This window comes from Pygocentrus nattereri, chromosome 2 (genome assembly GCF_015220715.1).
Source record: "Pygocentrus nattereri isolate fPygNat1 chromosome 2, fPygNat1.pri, whole genome shotgun sequence".
NCBI classification, from domain to species: Eukaryota; Metazoa; Chordata; class Actinopteri; order Characiformes; family Serrasalmidae; genus Pygocentrus; species Pygocentrus nattereri.
Genome location: NC_051212.1, coordinates 5,373,138 through 5,394,819, shown reverse-complemented (window position 1 = coordinate 5,394,819; position 21,682 = coordinate 5,373,138). Strand labels below are relative to the sequence as shown.

Below are 21,682 nucleotides of genomic sequence, written 5' to 3'. Positions count from 1 at the left end.
TTTTACATTTTACATCTCTACATTTTTACGTTTTACATTTACATCTCTCTGCTGAAAGTTTTAGTCTGTAGGCGGGGCCTTGTTTTAGCCACGCCCCTGTATTTTAGAGCAGGAAGTCCGGCTGCATCCCTGTCCCTCATGGCCACATGGCGAGCCGTTGGATCCCACTGTTTTGAAGTGAATGTGGAGCATTACCTGTCGCTACCGAAACAGATTTTCTGTAACATTTTTGTATTTTAATGTAAAACGTTGCATGACTTTGTGTGAACAGCTGTTCAAAGCTGTGCTTACTGGTTGCGTACTGGCTGTGTTTTTGAGTTCTGCTGGAAATGGCTGAAACGTGTTAATGTGTGGGTGCTCATGATTATTTTGCTAGTGATAAGATGGAACGTTCAATCATTTATTTTAATAACCTAAACAGAATTAAGCGATAAGGTCACTCAAAGAAAAAGGATTTCAAGTCAGTTAAAAGCCTGAAATGTTTTCAGCTCTGGCTTGATCCATTAATCTTTTATCCATCGGTTGTTTACTCTATATTTTACTTTTTAAATCTGCTGTGCTTTTGTTAGTAAGTCAAGAGTTAAGAGTCTTTTATTGACTTTCTCTCTATGTACAGGTACACAGTGGAGTGAAGTTACGTTCCTCCAGGAACATCACGGAGCAACAAGGAACAAACAGTACAAAGTGTGAACGTGCAGACATCGTGTACAAACAAAAAAAATAAGTGAGAAACAATAAATACAATAAATTAAACAGACATTAGACACAGTAAACAGACAGGACAGTGCAGCACCGACACAGCGCTCACTCTGGACATGAGGTCGTGGAATAAGGTGCAGAGATATTAACCTGCTGTGATCTGTGAGTCACGCAGTCAGATGATGGACATAAACACAGCAGTTACTGAGGCAGTAAAACAGGTTAAACACAGTGTAGCAGCAATGTGCCAGATAGTGCAGGTAGAGCATCAAAAGAGTTGTGTGTGTGGAGTGTGTGTGGAGTGTGGAGTGTGTGTGTGTGGGGGTGGTGGGGGGGGGGGGGTTAGCTCAGTCCTTGTGAGTTTAAGAACCTGATTGCTTGAGGAATAAAGCTGTTGCAGAGTCTGGCAGTGGTGGCACGGACGCTCCGGTACCTTCTGCCAGACGACAGCAGTGAGTAAAGTCCGTGTGAGGGATGGACGGGGTCGTCCACAGTGCTGGTGGCTTTCCGGATACAGCGTGTGGTGTAGATGTCCATGATGGAGGGGAGAGAGACCCAGATGATCTTCTCAGCTGTCCTCACTATACGCTGTAGGGTCTTGCGGTCTGAGGCGGTGTAATTCCCAAACCAGGCGATGATGCAGCTGCTCAGGATGCTCTCCACAGTCCCCCTGTAGAACATGGTGAGAATGGGAGGGGGAGATGAGCCTTCTTCAGTCTCCACAGGAAGTAGAGGTGCTGCTGGGCTCTCTTGGCTATGGAGTTGGTGTTGAGGGACCAGGTGAGGGTCTCTGTGATGTGGACACCGAGGAACTTGGTGCTCCTAACGATTTCCACCTCACACTCTTAGGAAGTCAACAACCATCTCCTTAGATTTGTCCACATTCAGAGACAGGTTGTTGGCTCCGCACCAGTCCATTAGCTGCTGCACCTCCTCTCTGTACAGTCGTGAGTCAGTAGAGTAAACAGCAGAGGACTGAGCACACAGCCCTGAGGGGCACCGGTGCTCAGTGTGGTGGCGCTGGAGATGGTATTTCCTATCCTGACTAACTAGGTTTAGAGTCATCACAGTTGACTGGATTTACTTGATCTTGTTCATCTCGTCTATAATACATTAGCAGTCATTTAATAAGCTGTTAGCATTAGTTGGCTGGTTAGTTGGCCTTCTACCTTTGCCTTCTACACTGTAGACTGGGTTTCAATCCCCACCTGTGTAACCACTATACACTATGCCAATAAGAGTCCCTGGGCAAGACTCCTAACACCGCCTTCACCTGCCTGCGTAAAATGATCAAAACTAAGTCGCTCTGGATAAGAGCGTCTGCTAAATGTCATAAATGTAAACACAGCTGCCTACAGAAATGTTAGCTTGGCACATTTGTTGTCGTGCCTCTGGAAAAACTATCTACCTGGAGTCCGTTGGGGGGAGGGAGGTCTCCTCTAAACCTGGAGGCCCACTGGCCTGCACTTCATGTTTTTCTGCCCCCAGCACACCTCATCCAACTCATCAGCTCATTAACAGCACATTGTAGAGTTAAAGTGGTAGGAAAAGCAGTAAAATGTTCAGGGCAGTGGGCCTCCAGGACCAGCGACACAGCTGTAAACCACACCTGCAAGTCTGTGTGGCCTTAACAAAGATCTGGAAGTGGTTTTTGAACGGATACAGAGAAGTTTCGGGGATGAATTTACAGAAAAGCTTTAGCAGTGTGGCTCCAGTGCTGAACTAAAGAAGCAAAATTTGGACACCAAACATCACGCATGCTGATAATGTCCGGGCTGATGGACGACATCTGAGGTAAGTGAGGAACCGTGTGATCATAGAGTTTTTGGCCAAACTGTTCCCTTAATATCATCTCGTATCAGCTCAATGATGTGTGGGTCAGTCTGGAGAGCAGAAGGGAGAGATTGAAGAGCATTGTGTGAGAAGGGGTGTGAAGGAGGGCGAGAGAGGGAGAACGTGAGGGTGGGAGAGAATGAGTGCGGGGTTAAGTAGAGGGTAAGGAGAGAAAGGAAGAACACGAACGAGAGAGCTTTTGAGCTGCTGTTTTTGAGAGGTCGTGTCAGGATCCACTTTCTAACCATCTGAATATTTCAGTACTGACTCTGCTTCTGCCTCAGATAAGAAACTGCCAGTCCCCCCCAGCAACCCCCCCTGTTCAACATTAACTTTTTCTCCAACCTGACTGGACTGGAAATCTACACTGCACCAAAAAATTGAAAAATCCACCAATTTTTTCTGAATTTCTGCCTAAGTAAATAGTTGAGATGTTTAGATTGGTTTGGTGTGAAACACTGTTCTAGAGAAACTTAGTGGTGGTGATAGGAACCAGACGTCCACCTCTAAAAGCTCCCTCACAGAAGCTCCTACATGAAATAGACATGATATCAAATAGACATAAATCAGACATTGTTTCACGATCATTTTAAGAAGATTCTGGCTTTAAAGGTCTTTGTTCAAAGTACACTCTTGGCGGAGGGTTACATGCAATGCACTGTGAGGCAAAGTAGTCCCAAAAGAAACCTTACATTTTCTGATTTTTCACTATTTTCCATCATCAACATTCCATATAAACTCGTGTAGGTTCTCTGGTGGTTCTGGATGGTAAATAAAATGTCTATATCTGTTGTAGTCATGGCGACGTCTGGTTCCCATCACCACCACTGTAAAGACATTTGAACCACTTCACACCAAACCCACTGAATCTCTGTTCACGTCTCAAACACTGAATTATGCAGATTCAGAGAAAAGTCTAATGTACTTTCCACTACAGCCATGACATGTTTGGTGTCCAAATTTTGCTTCTTTAGTTCAGCACTGAATGTATGAGGCTAATGTAGCCAGCAAACACTAGAAGTCAGTAGTCACCCAAATCTTCTTCATAAATAATAATAACAAAACCTTCTCTCAAGCCACTCAAACTGCATCCAGGTCCCTTTACGGTCACATGCTCTTGAAGATGTAGTTTAGGAGAATGTGGGACAGATTCATGAAACGCACTGCCAGATTTACGATGACGTTAAAAGCAAACTGAATGCCTGAACTGCTCTGATGGGAACGTCCCCAAGAAACCTTTTAACCGCTGTTATGTTTTCCTAACTAATGAGACTTAAAACAGTCTCTTCTTTTTGCATGAAATTCTGTTTTTGCAAATGTGTGTGGAAAGTAGGTTTATAATCTAAATCTAAGAAGAGTGATTTTTTTTATTTTACAAGCTCTAATCACTTGTTCAAATTGATTTTATTGTAAGTAATTTTAGCTTAACAATGTTTTTAAACTTACAATCAATTATACAAAGGATTTCAGTTTATACTATGAAAATAATATTTACTAGTGGGGAAAAAAAACAGGGCAGTCGTGGGCTGGAGGTTAGGGATCTGGCCCTGTGACCGCAAGGTCGCCGGTTCGATCCCCAGAGCTGACAGTCCATGACTGAGGTGTCCTTGAGCAAGACACCTAACCCCCAACTGCTCCCCAGGCGCCGTGGATAGGGCTGCCCACTGCTCCAGGCAAGTGTGTGTGTATTCACTAGTGTGTACATGGTGAAATTTCCCCGGTTGTGGCATTAAAAAAGTATCATTAACTAATTTTCTTTGAGCAAAAACTCTATTTTTACTTTTAATTTCAAGAATTAAATAAATACCAGATGAAACTAAATTTTCACCCATGTAAACTGAATTTCTGAAATCAAGAAAAATAGGAAGTAAAAGCTAAAACATAATTAGAATTTCAGCATATCAGTTTCATTTTTATTGTTGGGGGAAAAAATGAACACAAACTTTTATTCATGTTAGTAAAAATTGTTACTGCAATTGTTCAAGTATAATTTGCTATAATTAGATTTTTTTCTACATACAATTTTTGAAATACGAAATATTTTCGGATGTATTTTGATTAAAATGTAAAACCACACAGACACACATTTTTTAAGCCTCTTCTCCCTCAGGGTCGCGGGGGGTGCAGGGGCCAAATTTAAAACCTCTTTACCAAATATTTTACCATGTGACCGAACTTCTTATCTTAAAATTTGCAGCTGTTTCTGAGAATTTAGTTTTGTGTGTTTATTTGCTTTCATGTCTTTCACGTCCATTCTGGTGGCCATCCAAAGCTTCACATGGCAGCTCTTTAATATGTATCATCTCATTTACATGTGGATTTTGATTGGCTCTTCCCCAGAACACCACAGCGTTAACAAGACACCGGCGTACTGATCTCTTCCATGGTGACTTAATGAATAGCTTTTATTTACCGGGCTGCTCATTTTGCATGGCTTAGCACTGTTACTGCCCAGTTTTACGAATGTGGCCAGATATGATTTACTGTGAAATCTAAAATCGTTTGGCTGGGCAAGTGATTTTCAGCACGGCTGTCCTGGATGAATGTTTGCTTGCCCCGGGCATAAAGGGCGATCGTTAATGTTGAGCCCAGCGGACACAGACAAACACGGGCGTAAACTTCACATGAACCGTGACTCTCTGAGGCCTGACAGTCCACTAATCTGCGTACAATCCTCTTATTCTGACCATGACATCTGCATATAAACTCATCCAGCACAACACGCTGTGACAGAAAGTCAACACACAGCCCTGGCTCACATGCACTGGCTTACCGGGTCGCTCAAAACAATGCACAACAGTTTTAATATCTGCTGCAGGGATTTAGAGCATCAGAGGGGGCGCAGGGTGCCCAGGGCCCGGCTGGCACGGTGTTCATTTCTGGGTCAGTAGGCAATCTAACGTGAAAATGACTTAACCAGCATCCATCATTCTTTTTCTGGAGAGCTCTGAATGTTACAGTGGGGCGGATTCTCTGGGGCTCTAGGCTACAGGCAGGAATGAGGCCGACTGGATGTGCGTTGTAAAATGACTTGAGGCTCTGCGCTGGTGAGTCGCGCCATCAGCCTAGAGCCACTCCATACATGTATGCCTCATTTCGAGGCTGCGGTGAGAATATTAGGTGACGCTTTATGTTGAGGCCTTTTTAGATGAAACAACCGCTCAGCGGACTCTCGGTAACATGTCAAAAACATATGAGGGTTGAGGTTAGGGTTAGGATTAGGATCAGGGCCAGGGTGAGGGTTAGGATTGGGTTTTGGGTGGAGGTTAAGGTCAGGGTTAGGATCAGGGCCAGGGTGAGGGTTAGGATTGGGTTTTGGGTGGAGGTTAAGGTCAGGGTTAGGATCAGGGCCAGGGTGAGGGTTAGGATTAGGTTTTGGGTTGAGGTTAAGGTCAGGGTTAGGATCAGGGCCAGGGTGAGGGTTAGGATTAGGTTTTGGGTTGAGGTTAAGGTCAGGGTTAGGATCAGGGCCAGGGTGAGGGTTAGGATTAGGTTTTAGGTTGAGGTTGAGGTTAAGGTTAAGATTAGGATTAGGATCAGGATGAGGGTTAGGATTAGGTTTTGGGTTGAGGTTAAGGTTAGGATTAGGATAAGGGTAAGGGTTAGGATTAGGTTTTGGGTGGAGGTTAAGGTTAGGCTTAGGATCAGGGCCAGGGTGAGGGTTAGGATTATGTTTTGGGTTGAGGTTAAGGTTAGGCTTAGGATCAGGGCCAGGGTGAGGGTTAGGATTAGGTTTTGGGTTGAGGTTAAGGTTAGGATTAGGATCAGGATGAGGGTTAGGATTAGATTTTGGGTTGAGGTTAAGGTTAGGATTAGGGCCAGGGTAAGGGTTAGGGTTAGGTTTTGGGTTGAGGTTAATGTTAAGGTCAGGAACAGGGCCAAAGTGAGGGTCAGGATTACATTTGTGGGTTGAGGTTAGGGTTAGGATTAGGGCCAGTGTGAGGGTTAGGATTAGGCTTTGGGTTGAGGTTAAGTTTAGGATTAGGGCTGACCAATTAATTAAACAGTCTATGGTGTATTTTTGTTTGTTTGATCATGCAGGTTGACCAACTTGGCCAAGATGCAGAGGTGGGTCATCCAGGTCCAGAAAGCAAAACTTTTGTTCCAACTGTGTGCTGTTGTGAGCAAACTGGGGAGAATTTTTCCTCTTTGGATATGAGTTACTTACCTCAGGCTGGTCATGCTGGCCGGCCTTTAAACCTACCAGACTGAAACGAAAGCATACCTTATCTGGTCAATCTTCTTCTTCTTCTTCTTCTTCAGCAGGTTCACCAGCAAAAAGCCCTGCTTGACGGATGAGTCTTCATAATTATAGACATTTCTGTGACTATAAACGCAGAACAATGCAGTGTATCATTTCATATCTGGCAAGACGTTAAGCTTACCAGCTTAGCCAAAGTAGGCGTTTTGAGCCCAGCTGTGAAGTTAAGCATGCAGCCACTCTTTGTGTTAAACCATTTACTTCATACCTTTCTATTCTTGTGTATGTTTAAATGTAGGTATGTTGACTTTCATTCGAGTCTATTTTGCTCCGGTCTTCTCCACAGCACCCACACTTTCACTCAGGCACAGTTTCTCTGATATTTCAGTCCTTTATATACAGTAATGCAGAATCTGTTTGAGGGTGTGTGGCGTCTCTTATAAACCACAGTGCTTACGGTTTCCTGCATTTGAGAAGAGAGCACGTATCATTCTCAGGTATATTTTTAAACCTCTTCTCGTCTTTTCTCTGCTACCTGTTGGCCTACGCCGTAGACAAGAGAGAGGCACTTCAGAGACGCTTTGATTTGTGAGCTGAGCCGTGTGCTCGGGTAAAGAAGTGTAGAGTACATTCTGTATTCTTTCTTTTTATCACTGCTGTGTGAGAAGCTGTCAGAGTGATTGACAGGTCTGGGTGTCAGGAAGACTTTTACTTTGCTGCTCTCTGTAGTCCTTCATTGTTTCATTTTTCAGAAGTATTTGGTTTTATATAAAAAGGCGTGTCTGTCAGTCTTTCTCCCTCTAAGGGATTAGTACAATAATCCTCTGTTCTCCAGCAGAACCAAATGTGTTGGTGTGTTGGACTTTTGTGTGGTGATTAGAACGTTGGTCTTCATTCACACGGGTTCATTTGGCTTGTTGGTTCTTTTTATGAAGTATAATAAAACAAACTGCTGACAAACTGTGGTGTTTGTTGGAGACAGTTGCTGGAAAAGCTGGCTTTTGTTGGGAAATTATGATGTTTGGTGGTGAATTATGGATTTTAGTCAGTTATGGTAGATGTTGGCTGATAATGGCTGATAATGTGGGGAAGAGAATCATGATGTTGAAAATAGTTTGTTGGAAATTCTTGGAATTTGTTGAGGAATGTTTTGCTTTGGTGAAGAAGCAAGATGTTTACTGGTGTTTGTTGGAGTTTGGAGAATAAAAGCTATTTGATGATGAGCATTGGTGTTGGAAAATAATGGTGCTGGACCATGTTGGTGTTGAGAAATGTTTTTGTTTGGTGGAGAAGCATACCTAAGTAATGCTGGTATTTGTTGGAGAATGCAAGTGTTTGGTGTTTGGACACTGTTGTTGTTGGAGAATAGTGGTGTTGTAGTGTGATCTTTGGTGGAAAATGTTGATGTTTGAAGAACGAAAAGATTTGACAGAGAACATCGGTGTTTGTTGGAAAAAGGTGTTGAATAATGTTGGTGTGTGTTGGAGGATAATGGTGTTTTTTGGAGATTGACTGCTGGAGACTTGGTGTTGTTGAATCTTGGTGTTTGTTGCAGAGTGATAGTGTTTGGTGGAAAATGTTGGTGTTTGAAGAATGAAAGTGATGGAGAACACTGATGTTTGTTGGAGAATGTTGGTGTTTGGAGAGTGTTGGTGTTGGAGAATAAGGGTGCTGGAGAATGATGGTGTTTTTTGCAGAGTGACAATGTTTGGTGGAAAATGTTGGTGCTTGAAGAATGAAAGTATTTGATGGAGAACATTGATGTTTGCTGAAGAATGTTGGTGTTTGGAGAGTGTTGGTGTTGGAGAATGTTGGTGTTTGGAGAGTGTTGGTGTTGGAGAATGTTGGTGTTTGTTGCAGAGTGATAATGTTTGGTGGAAAATGTTGGTGCTTGAAGAATGAAAGTATTTGATGGAGAACATTGATGTTTGCTGAAGAATGTTGGTGTTTGGAGAGTGTTGGTGTTGGAGAGTGTTGGTGTTGGAGAATGTTGGTGTTTGGATAGTGTTGGTGTTGGAGAATGTTGGTGTTTGTTGCAGAGTGATAATGTTTGGTGGAAAATGTTGGTGTTTGAAGAATGAAAGTATTTGATAGAGAACATTGATGTTTGTTGGAGAATATTGGTCTTTCGACTGGTGTTGGAGAATGAAGGGATTTAGTGGAGAACATCGGTGTTTGTTGATGTAGGATGAAGGTATTTGCAGGCGAATGTTATCGTAGAATGGGGAGTGTTGTTGGTGAATGCTGATGTTTAATGATGAAAGACTGTTTAGTGAAGACCCATGTTTAGTGGAGAACACTGGTATTTAGGGGGGAATGATGGTATTTGTTGGGCAGTGATGGTGTTTAGTGGAGAATTAGTTTTCTTGTTGGAGAATGGGGGCTTGAAGTGCGCTAAATATAACCCCACAGATTCATTACAAGTTATTTGCCTTAGACAGATGTAAACAGAAGTACAAGGAATAACTGAAAACTCCAGTCGTGAGGCTTATGCAAGTCTGAGTAATGTAATCTGTGTTTATGTGCGGGAGACTTTTCTGCTCTGATTCTGTTGTTTCTGATGCTGTCAGACTGAAGGGATTCTGAACAGGCAGACGGGAGCTTAGAAAAGTGTGATGTACAGCTCATGCGTTTCGCCTCCTTTCATGCTTTATTGAGTCCGGATGAGTTTCTCAAAAATGCAGTAGCTGAGAGATCATTGTGAGAGTGAGTGACTGTTACTTGGAACGTTTTAGAGGCAACGTTGTAAATATGGTCTTAATGCTAAAATCTCTTTTCGGCAGCGCTGAGTCATCTCCTCTTCACTGAAGTCCGCGTTCTGTCTGCACGAGTCTCGGCTTCCTACCCCAGGCTTTGAGGACCACGGCACTGAACAGTTTAGTGTTTCTTTGCTTGCTCTGAAACATCCAGTTCAGCTCATGAAGGGCGCTTCATTAATTGACTAGGTGAATCGGGTGTGCAGGTACACCTAACAGGTACACACCAAAACAGTGCGAAATTAAATGAAATTGGTGGAAAATGTAATACATGCATGATCTGATATCACTTCTGAGTGTAGAAACGTCTTCTCATAGTGAAAAATCACTGCCATACTTTTGTTTTGGTAGCATTTACTAACTTGCTATTGATGGTTAGGTGCCAGGTTTGTTGTTCGAGCTCACCGGTCGGCAGCATCCGACTCTTTTACTGCACTGTTGCGGCTGCACAGCTGAATCAGATCAGTAGGTAATAATAAAATAATCCTCCTCTACAGTAAAATAAAGCTCTGCTGATCCTTCAACACCGTTTAACAGTAAATGGTCTTAAACGCTGGAGTGAATGTAGAGCTGCTGATTCACCCTTTAGACTATTCACCAGTAGCCTAGCTAGCAGAGTTATGACTAACATTCATAATTTGGAAATGAATGGACTTATTTGCATTCATTCACTCCAGCTGGTTTCCCATTACGTTTAATCTGCAATGAGAAACTCTCAATCAAACACTAAAGTCACAAGGCTGAAGTCGCTGCTCGTTCGCCAGCTTTTTGCTCCAGTTCTCCCGTTCCACCTTAAATGGTGCAGCAGTTACATCATGGCGCAACATTTAAGGCAGAACAGCAAAATTAGAACAAGAAGCTGGCGAATGAGAAGCGACTTCAGCCTCGTGAAAAGTCAAACGTTGAGAGACATTTTAGAAGAAACTGCTCTACTTTCGAGGAAAGGTTTCCTGCCGGAGATGCGAGAAAAGTGACTATAGCTGAGCTGAAACTTAAAAGCAAGTCTGTGTTTTGGTTTACGTTAGATTTTTTAGTCTATACTTGGACATCAGCCATACTGAGACATTTACAGCCAGGATGGTAAAATGTTACTTCTGTTAGTAGACATGAAATGTGGGGGCTCCCAAGGCGAGTTGATTTTTGTCAAAAGGACAAAATGGGTCTTCGTAACATTTGGGTTGCGGACCCCTGTTCTCGCTTATTACTGTAGCTAGCTAAGCGGGTAGCTTGGTATCTGGCTGTTATGTGTACTATGTTATTGGTATCGTAGCTAATATTAGTGCTAGAAAAACTAATGTTACAGTTTACACAGTGGCCTTTATTTGTCAGAGCTGCAAAAATACTAATTCATTAAATTATTGTTCATCAAAACAAGTCATTTTAGAATAAATAATGACTGACCTTCACACCTGCAGCATAACTTAATTCATGCATAATGAGCCGATAGAATAAACATTCAACAGGTTCTTGAGCCAATTGTTGTCCTTACTGGCAGAGTTTGGGATTGAATAGGGAATATGCTGCTCCCCCTACTGGCCAGTGCTTATAGCCTCATAGGGTTAAAATCACAATGACTAAAAAAACCCAGTAAAATATGAAATCTGTTTTTGTTATTATTGATAGTACTGATGACAAGCATTTCTTTTCTACTTCTACTAGATGAGAGTTGGATTGTATCGATACACCAAAGATGAATGCGCTGAATCACCGCACTGCTAAGTTTGCCTGGATCATATTTTCTGTATTTTTATATTTTGGTACCATTTTTCTCTCTATCCTCCTATAATGAATGCCTAAATGGTGACTTCAGTACTTGGTGTCTCAAACAGATCGAGCGTATCGCTAGTCAAAAAGTCATTGACAAAGTTTTTTTTTTTTTTTTGGTGAACACCTCCTAAAGAGGGAATTCCAGACATTTTTTCAAAATATCTTCATAATTGAATCAACGGGATGTAAACAGAGAGATTCAAAGTGGGAAATGGTTTTGACGTCTTTACAGTGGTGGTGATGGGAACCAGGGGTCACCATGACCACAGCACACATATGGACATCTTGGTTACCATCCAGAACCACCAGAGAACCTACACGAGTCTTCTGAGTTCACATATGGAATGGTGGTGAAATAGAAGAAAATCGGAAAACCAAGGTTTCTTTGGGGACTATTTTGCCTCACGGCGCATTGCATGTATCCCTCCACCAAGAATCTACTTTAAAGCAAAGACCTTTAAAGCCAGAATCTTCTTAAAACTCTCATAAAACAGTGTCTGATTTATGTCTTTTATGTCGTGTCCGTTTCACGTAATAACTTTCTGTGAGGGAGCTTTTAGAGGTGGACGCCTGGTTCCCATCACCACCACTGATTCTCGTTTTCACTAGAATGGAGCATTTCACACCAAACCGCTCCGAATCACTTTGTTTATATTTGTCTATGCCAACATTGTGAAAAGGGTAGCTTTTTTTTTGAAGCCGTCAGGTTTTTGTTTTTACAGCGTCATCAATGTTGAAGGACACTCATTGAGTATTTGTGAGGGGGACTCGGTTTCATTGGCCTTCGTTAAACGTTCCTAATAGCTAATCTCCTCAGAAGATTACAGGTTCAGTTGTAAACGCCCACTGAGCCGCGTCTGCGGTCCATTAGAAATGAAAAGTATCACGAGCCTGTTTTTCTGTTTGTTTCTGGGTTTTGTTGTTGCAGAAGTAGATTATTGATTGTTCTCCATCGATGAAACACCAGAAGGGCTCTAGCAGAGAGGATGTTATGGTGTAGGATCAGGGGCTTAACTAATGCTGATGATTCTCTCTCTCTCTCTCTCTCTCTCTCTCTCTCTCTCTCTCTCTCTCTCCAGGTAAGAACGCTTATCTGATTACTTTTGATGGAGCATTTCCCCTGGTCTGATGTTGCTGATCTATAGCCAGCTGGAGTGGGGAGAGGGAAACGTGTGTAAACACGAGCGCCAACATTTTATATCCAGCCTGTGATCTCGCTGAAAATTTCACACAATATAACCCCACATCACACGTAGACCTGTGAGCATTGCAGGCACATTTGTCACGTTTTCTAGAGGACCGTGTGGCATTTAGGCTGCATTTAGTGGCTCCATCACTTGTGTGAAAATCACTTGTTTCTACGCTCCTTGTCCATCTTATCAGCTCCACTTACTGTATAGCTGCTCTCTGTAGTTCTACAGTTACAGACTGTAGTCCATCTGTTTCTCTGATAATCTGTTACCCTGTTCTTCAGTGGTCAGGACCCCCATGGACCCTCACAGAGCAGGTACTGTTTGGGTGGTGGATCATTCTCAGCACTGCAGTAACGCTGACGTGGCGGTGGTGTGTTAGTGTGTGTTGTGCAAATGATAAAATGGACAATGAGTGTAGCAACGAGGAGGTGGTCGGGATGTTATGCCTGATTGGTGTGTGTGTGTGTGTGTGTGTGTGTGTGTGTGTGTGTGTGTGTGTGTGTGTGTGTATACAGACACCCACACACCAGACAACAATCATATTTCTGCCCCAGATTACTGTCCTGCATACAAACTCTGCCTAGTTTATCTCCCTAAACAGTTTTAAATGCACAGGGACTTTTATATTAGATAAACTAAAACAAATAATGTTCAGACAGTCAGCATCTATCCTTTCTTGTGGTTTGCTGAGCTGTAAGCATGCTAAGCTAGCCCTAGCATAACAGGCTCTCCTCCACTCTCTTTAGCACCGCTGCAATTGCCATTTTACAGTTGATCTGCTGCTCAGTGTTAAATTTCATTGTAGACCTGTTCAGGAGATGTCTCCTTCCAAAACCCCTGGCTGCAAGAGGATAGTGAGCCACCGTTGGCCCACTGATGGCAAAGCTGGTGGTCTGCGAGTTTTTCTAGGCCAGTGTTTAAGCAGGGTATTAAAGAAAATTCCACTTATGGCTCAGTTTCCACTCAAATTTTTATTTGGTTATTTCTCCTTCCATCCTTTCTTTAGTTGGACTGTGTATAGTTTGGTAAATGCAACCTCATTTCCAAAGAAGTTGGGACGCTGTGCAAAATGTTTATAAAAATAGGATGTAGTGATGTGCAAATCATGCAAACCATATTTTAAAGGAAAATACTGCAAAGACAGCAAATCAAATGTTGAAACTGAGAAGTTTTATTGTTTTATGAAAAATATTTACACATTTTGAATTTGATGCCAACAACATGTTCCAATAAAGTCAGGACGGGGGCCTGTTTACCGCCGTGTTTCATCACCTCTGCTTTAACAGCGCTCTGTAAGGGTTTGGGAACTGAGGAGACGCTGCTGTAGCTCTGAAAGTGAAATGTTTTCTGTTCTTATTTGATTCAGGATTTCAGCTGATCATCAGTTTCAGGGGCTCATTTGTCATATTTTTCATTTCTTAATGTGCCAGATGTTCTCAGTGGTGACTGGTCTGGACTGCAGGCAGGCCAGTTCAGCACCTGGACGCTTTTAATACAGAGCAATGCTGCTGTAATACATGCAGAATGTGGTTTGACATTGTCTTGCTGAAATAATCAAGGCTTTCCCTGAAAAAGACGTCATCTGGACGGCAGCAGATGTTGCCAAAACATGTAAATATCATTCAGCATTAGTGGTGCCTTCACAGATGAGCACGTCACCCATGCCATGTGCACTAATGCCCCCCTAAACCATCATGAATACTGGCTTTTGAACTGTGCACTGATAACAGGCTGAGTGGTCTTCAGCCTGGAGGACACAGTGTCCATGATTTCCAAAAAGGATTTCAGGTATTGATTCGTCGGACTGCCGGACGTTGTTCCACTTCCCCTCAGTCCATTTTAAATGGGCTCAGGCCCAGAGAAGGTGGAAGCGTTTCTGGATCCTGTTTATATTCGGCTTCTTCTTTGTGTTTTAGAGTTTAACAGCATTTGTGGATGCAGTGATGAACTGTTTTTGTCTTTTTAATTTGCATTGCGCTTGGTGATGTAAGGCTTGGATGCAGCTGCTCTGCCATGGAAACCCATTCCATAAGGCTCTCTACGCTGTTCTTGAGCTGATCTGAAGGCCACATGAAGTTTAGATGTCTGTAGTGATTGACTCCGCAGAAAGTCGGTGACCTCTGTGCACTATGCCCCTCAGCATCCGCTGACCGCTCTGTCATTTTACGTGGCCGACCACTTCGTGGCTGAGTTGCTGTCATTCCCAATCGCTTCCACTTTGTTATAATCCCACTGACAGTTGACTGTGGAATATTTAGTAGTGAGGAAATTTCACGACTGGACTTTCCTCCCACAGTCCAAAGACATGCAGTCAGGCCAATTGGAAATGCTAAATTGCCCCTGGGTGTGAGTGACTGTCTGTCTGCCCTGCGATGGACTGGCGACCTGTCCAGGGTGTATCCTGCCTTCCGCCCAAAGACTGCTGGGATAGGCTCCAGCACCCCCCCACGACCCTGATGGAGAAGCGGCTTAGAAAATGGATGGATGGATGGACTCCTGAAATCAGCACCCCCGTGATATCAGCAGAGGAAACAAGGCGCATCTGTTGGTCCCTCTGCTTCTGCAGTAGGAACAGGTCCTCTGTTGAACTGGGCTGGAATATGAACGCTGCACTCTTTAATCAGCCTTTAATCAGCCTGTCATATGAAGAATTTAAGACATACAGTGAGCATATTAAAGAGGCTGAGGCAGACAGCGGTGCGCTCAGGAGACAAGACGGAACGATACCGGAGCTTTTAATGAACAAATGAAGCGACAGAATGTTTCCCCCACCCTTCATCCCCCTCTCTCATCTCTCTTCATGTCTCCTTCCCTCTCTATTAGTCTCTCTTTTCCTTGATATAGTTTCAGGCAAAGCTTTGTTATACTTGTTATACGAACCAAGACCGTTGGCGTTGTTGCTGCTGTCTACACCATAAATGTCAAACCTCTATAAATATAAAGGAAAAACTCACCTCTATGATAAAAATAAGGTCTGAGATTGGCTTCCTTCCTATGGGATTTCTAAGGTTACGTTAGCCCTAGTCTGGGGTCACAACCCAAACACTAAGAGCCATTTTGTCCTTTCAACAAGACTTAAACCACCTTGGGAGCCACGTTTTATGTCCCTTTTACCTTCTTGTCTGTCTCAGTATGTGCTGATGTACTAGTAGAAGCTAAAAAATATAAACAAAAACGTGGACTTACTTTGCTCTGCTTTAAGCTTCAGCTCAGCTATAGGCGCTTTTCTCGCATCTCTGGCAGGAAACTTTTCCACAGAGGTAGAAGAGTTTCTTGTAAAATCTCTCTGAATGTTTTTTTTTTTTTTTTTACATGAATGAAGTCGGTTCTCATTCGCCAGCTTCTTGTTCTAATTTTCTCGTTCTGCCTGAAATGGAGCCTGAGGAATATAACTGTTGTACCATTTAAGTTGGAACAGGAAAATTCGAGCAAGAAGCCGGTAAATGAGAACCGACTTCAGCCTCATGACTTTTTAGTGTTTGTCAGCTTCTCGTTGCAGATTAAGTGTATCAGGAAACTGGCTGGAGTGATTATAAATACAAATAAGTCCATTAGCCTCTAAATTATTGACATTCGTCTTAAATCTCTCTCTTTGCCTTGTCATTAGCTAGTAGCTAGGCATGACTGTTGTCTGTGCTTCTATGGTGGCAGTCTGAGCACGAATCAGCAGTTCTACATTAACTCCAGCCTTTAAGACCATTTAGTATTAAACTGTGTTGAACGATCAGCAGAGCTTTATTTTAATGTAAAATAGGATTATTTTATTATTATCTACAAATCGAATTCTTCTGTGGAGCCACAACAGGGTAGTAAAAGAGCTGCATGTTACCAACCCTTGCCCGAAGCTATTGTTGACATATATGAACATTCTTTGGCTGGTCTAGAACAAGCACTAAAGTTGTATCCTTGTCCAACACATTCCATGTTTTATTTTGTATGTAGTGTAGCAGTTTTACAGTGACACTTTCAGTAGGAGACTTAAATCTAGTTAGGTTACGGCATGATTCCACAGTCAGTGATGTATCTAGAACTTCCAGATGACCTAGCTTGACTTTTTTTTCCCCCCACAAAATCGATTTCTCTCAATGTAAATCAAAATTAGTTGGTTGGTTGATTCCTCTGACAGTTTCTCATTATGTGTAAGGTCTTCAGTTCAGCTCCTGAAGTCCTAACCAACGTGAGAGCTCACATGGCTGCTTTCAGATACCAAAAAATCTTGATTGGACAATTTTCCTTTGGGCTTCTCAAGATTTCAACCCTTTTTGTTTACAACCAAGCAACAGATTAAGAACGATACTACAGCACTTGCAGAGTTTAAATGTGACAAACATAATGATGCGATTAAATGAACATGAATTAAAAATTTGTCTAATTTTAGTTCCTAGACATCAACAAGCCTTCTTTGAAGGCCTACAAGGCCCCTAGGGTCCCCCACTGGTCAGTATGGTGGTGTAAATGCTGTCTAAAAGTACCTTTAGCCATGCTACAGTCATGATAGCATGGAACCCATCACTTTTCAAAGCCTTATGTTGATGCCCCGCCACTTTTTGACTGAGGTCAGATGAATTAATTGAGAAAAATGTTCACTCTCATTGACCACATTGACCATTGACTTGTAGGCAGAAATAGAGGGTCAGTTTGAAGGAGGACTGCTGCAGCTCATTAATCTGGTAAATGCCCAGTAAAGTGATGCATAAATTGCCACTCTATAATGTTCATGCAATCATTCTGACAGACTGTAATACACTACAGGAAGCATAGGGGGCGATACGGCTTCTACTGTTTCATTTAAAAAGCTCTATAATGTTCATATGATCCACACAGTCACTCTGACAGACTGTAATACACTACAGGAAGCGTAGGGGGCGATACGGCTTCTACTGTTTCATTTAAAAAGCTCTATAATGTTCATATGATCCACACAGTCGCTCTGACAGACTGTAATACACTACAGGAAGCGTAGGGGGCGATACGGCTTCTACTGTTTCATTTAAAAAGCTCTATAATGTTCATATGATCCACACAGTCGCTCTGACAGACTGTAATACACTACAGGAAGCGTAGGGGGCGATACGGCTTCTACTGTTTCATTTAAAAAGCTCTATAATGTTCATATGATCCACACAGTCGCTCTGACAGACTGTAATACACTACAGGAAGCGTAGGGGGCGAAACGGCTTCTACTGTTTCATTTAAAAAGCTCTATAATGTTCATATGATCCACACAGTCACTCTGACAGACTGTAATACACTACAGGAAGTGTAGGGGGCGATACGGCTTCTACTGTTTCATTTAAAAAGCTCTATAATGTTCATATGATCCACACAGTCGCTCTGACAGACTGTAATACACTACAGGAAGCGTAGGGGGCGATACGGCTTCTACTGTTTCATTTAAAAAGCTCTATAATGTTCATATGATCCACACAGTCGCTCTGACAGACTGTAATACACTACAGGAAGCGTAGGGGGCGATACGGCTTCTACTGTTTCATTTAAAAAGCTCTATAATGTTCATATGATCCACACAGTCGCTCTGACAGACTGTAATACACTACAGGAAGCGTAGGGGGCGATACGGCTTCTACTGTTTCATTTAAAAAGCCTCTATAATGTTCATATGATCCACACAGTCACTCTGACAGACTGTAATACACTACAGGAAGCGTAGGGGGCGATACGGCTTCTACTGTTTCATTTAAAAAGCTCTATAATGTTCATATGATCCACACAGTCGCTCTGACAGACTGTAATACACTACAGGAAGCGTAGGGGGCGATACGGCTTCTACTGTTTCATTTAAAAAGCTCTATAATGTTCATATGATCCACACAGTCGCTCTGACAGACTGTAATACACTACAGGAAGCGTAGGGGGCGATACGGCTTCTACTGTTTCATTTAAAAAGCACATCATTGCTCGCTAGCAGCTCAACGGTCATCATTTTCCTAGTTCATCTGATAAGTTACAGGGAATAAATATTTTATTGCTTTGTTTTGATTTAAAATATCAGTCTATTTCCAGTGCACAGGCAGGCTGACCACCAGGGGCCCTGCAGAAAAAGGGTAAACACACACACACACACACACACACACACACACACACACACACACAGGGGGAGGGGTATAAAAATCTTAGTTGGCTCTGACTTCTGGAGAGAGTGTATAGTTGCCCTGAGGCACTTTTGGTTTTTGTAATGTCAAAATTTCATTTCAGGTCAGTGAACCTCTCTCTCTCTCTCCACCACACCCATCTCTTCATACTGCCCTCTCTCTCTGTTTCTCTTAAACCTTCATCTCTTTTTCTCTGAGTCTCTCTCTTCTCTCTCTCTCTGTGGGGTTGATTTAATGTGACTAGGAGAGAGCCGGATTAAAAGATTTCCAGATAAACAGATAAACAGAGACGGCGGTAATTTGCATTGCTGTTTAATTCAGCCAGTCATTTAGAAAGCAGCAGCAGAATTAATGCTGCATTAAAGAGAGAGAGAGAGAGAGAGAGAGAGAGAGAGAGAGAGAGTGGGAGAGAGACTATTACTGGCAATGTAGCAGCATCAGTACAAATCTCAGCAGTTTCAGAACTTCTGCCACTCAATATGATGCACTCAATGACTCTGTGGAAGAAAACGCTGGAAACCCTTTTGTACTACTGTCTCCCCGAAACAGTTTATCAGCATGAATGGGGAAGCCTGATGCCTTCTCTTTCTGTATCGTGATCTATTTGCAAGTGAAACATGTTTTTTGGGAGGGTCTCTGAATTAACTGAGAGTTTTCTGTCCATGACTTAGCCAATAAATTAGGGGTGGTGGGAGGGGGAGGTGGCTAATGGGCTAGCATGACGTTGCCCTGTCCAGTGGTGCACGGTGATATCATCAAAACGGGATTAACTAGAGTCGAGGCAAAAGTCATTCTATTCTTATGGAAGATTATAAAAGGGAAAAAAAGAATTTGGTCTTTTATGTGATATGATGTAAAGAAATAGGGGAACACTTGGTCTACCCAGACTGATCACAGGCCTACCAAGCTCTGCCTCTTTTTCTCAGCTCTCCAGTCTTCAGGTTTTTTGTACTTAGTCGTCAAAGCCCCCACACTATCCAATCCGCCCTGAATGAAGCATCAAAGATTGTGTTTTGATACCCCACACCGCAGGATCATCGATTAAGATTACTCTGATATCAGGAGACCCTTTGTGATTGTCTGGAGGAGCAAATTGGCTTCAAAATTGCCCTGATTACCCTGTAGGTTGAGTGTTAGCAGTTATTGCTATCCGCCATTACCTTAAGCCTTCAGATGGTGCCAAAAGTTTGGAAAAAAATAGATTCTGTCTCTGATACAATAGATTATGTTGTACTGTACCCATCCAAAGCTATAAACACAGTTTAGGCTTACATTTTGTCTTTTTACTCATCAGGATTTTGTCTCAGCTGCCAGATTTGAACTCTGCTATATTATCTTCACTGGGCAGAAGTTCTGCCTGTCTTAGCTTATTTTCAGCTCTGTACGTCTCAGCCGTCTGATTTGAACCATGTCATCTTCACTGGGGCAGAAGTTCTGCCTGTAGTAGCTTCATTTCAGCTCTGTACGTCTCAGCCGTCTGATTTGAACTCAGCTATGTCATCTTCATTGGGCAGAAGTAGTGCTTGTAGCGTTTCTTCAGCTTTATACATCTCAGCTGTCTGATTTGAACTCTGTTATGTTGGCTTTATTGTGCAGAAGTTGAAACTGTTGCATAAGTTATAGTGAAAGATTTTGCAGGGTTGGTTGTTTTTGTGTGAATTCAGCATTCTGGTTGATGTGCACAAAGTCTTGGCATTGTTTTGTATCACCATAGGAGCGGAAGTGCTGCAATAGGCAGGGTAATGACTGCACTGCTGTCAGCCATAGACAATAGTCTGATGCTGTGACAATGAAGAACATAGTTGAATTGTTTTTGGAAGTTTCTCTACTACCCACTTTTTCATGAATCAGTTAAAAAATCAGCTCTATTTTTACTTTAGGTTGACTTTAATTGGACCGGACTGCCAGTTTTATTACACGCTTCTGTGATCTAAGAATAGTTCAACCAGTTTGCATTGAAGTGCCTGTAATTACTGAATAATAAGCCTTAGTATGTAATAAGCCTGGGATTTTAGGGATTAAGGGTTCACCAAGAATGCCATTAAAAGCAAACAACTACCTTTGCTTGGCAAAGCTGTAGATAATAAGTAGCCTGTGAAGCAGAGGGTCAAGGCAGAAAGTCAAGAATCATGAAAGCAAGAAAATGGGCACAAGCAGGCAAACCACATCGGAAGTCAACATTTTCAAGCAAAATCTTGGACTGTACCAGTGATTGGAGTTTATCACAAATTATATCAACTGTACCGCATGTTGAGTACCAGTGTTGTCAGAAGTAAGCAAGAAAGTAACTCTCCAGTAGGAGCAGAAGAAGAAAAGCCCCGACCTGGTCAGAAGCATCAAAACTGGAAAAAAGAGGACAATGAAAAAGACCCCTGGTCAGGAGCATCACAACTGGACCATTGAGCTGGAAAAAGTTCTGGCCTGGTCAGGATCTTCAAAACTGGTCCACTGTGGAGTATGAAAAAGTTCTTGCCTGGTCAGGAGCATCAAAACTGGACCTTTGTGGAGTAGGAAAAAAATTCTGTTCTGGTTTCAAGCATCAAAATCGGACCATCGAGGAGTATGACGAAGCCGTGGCATGGTCAGGAGAATCAAAACAAGACTGGAGAACTGGATAAACATGGCCCTCCAGCATTTCTGGTAAGGGCCTACAAACTTCCTCCCACTTTCATGACACGCCATCAGAAGGCTTTTCCTGGTCTGCTCAGAGTTTCTGCTTTAAAACTGAAAAAATGTTCAGCATGCAGACGTACAACATTCCTGCACAATGCATTTCTCATCTTGGAGAGTCCAGGACCAGATACAGTCACTTGGAACAAACTGGCACCCCTTTGTTTACAAAACAGTGGAGGTATTGGAAGGGAGGGTGGTGATGTTCCACTGCTGGGGTAACAAAACCTTGTATCTCCAAAATGCTGGAGAACCTTGTATCTCCAACCAGTTATGGGTCATTTCTCTTGCTCTGTTCCTCGTGAAGTGTTCACACAGCGTAAAAGGAAGGTGATGACTTGACCGTCAATAGAAAGAGCCTGTTTCTTTCAAACACTGTTTATTTCTGAGCTGAATAAGAAAATATTAATAAGGTTAAATGTTAATGCCACATGTGGGTGTTTGTGTCTG

The 21,682-nt window shown here is 42.6% G+C and overlaps 1 protein-coding gene across 3 annotated transcripts in view; it reads left to right on the top strand.

The window, feature by feature from the left end:
* sorcs2 (sortilin-related VPS10 domain containing receptor 2) overlaps positions 1-21,682 on the top strand; it is a 473,194-nt gene that overhangs the window by 288,103 nt on the left and 163,409 nt on the right. The window lies entirely within an intron of this gene.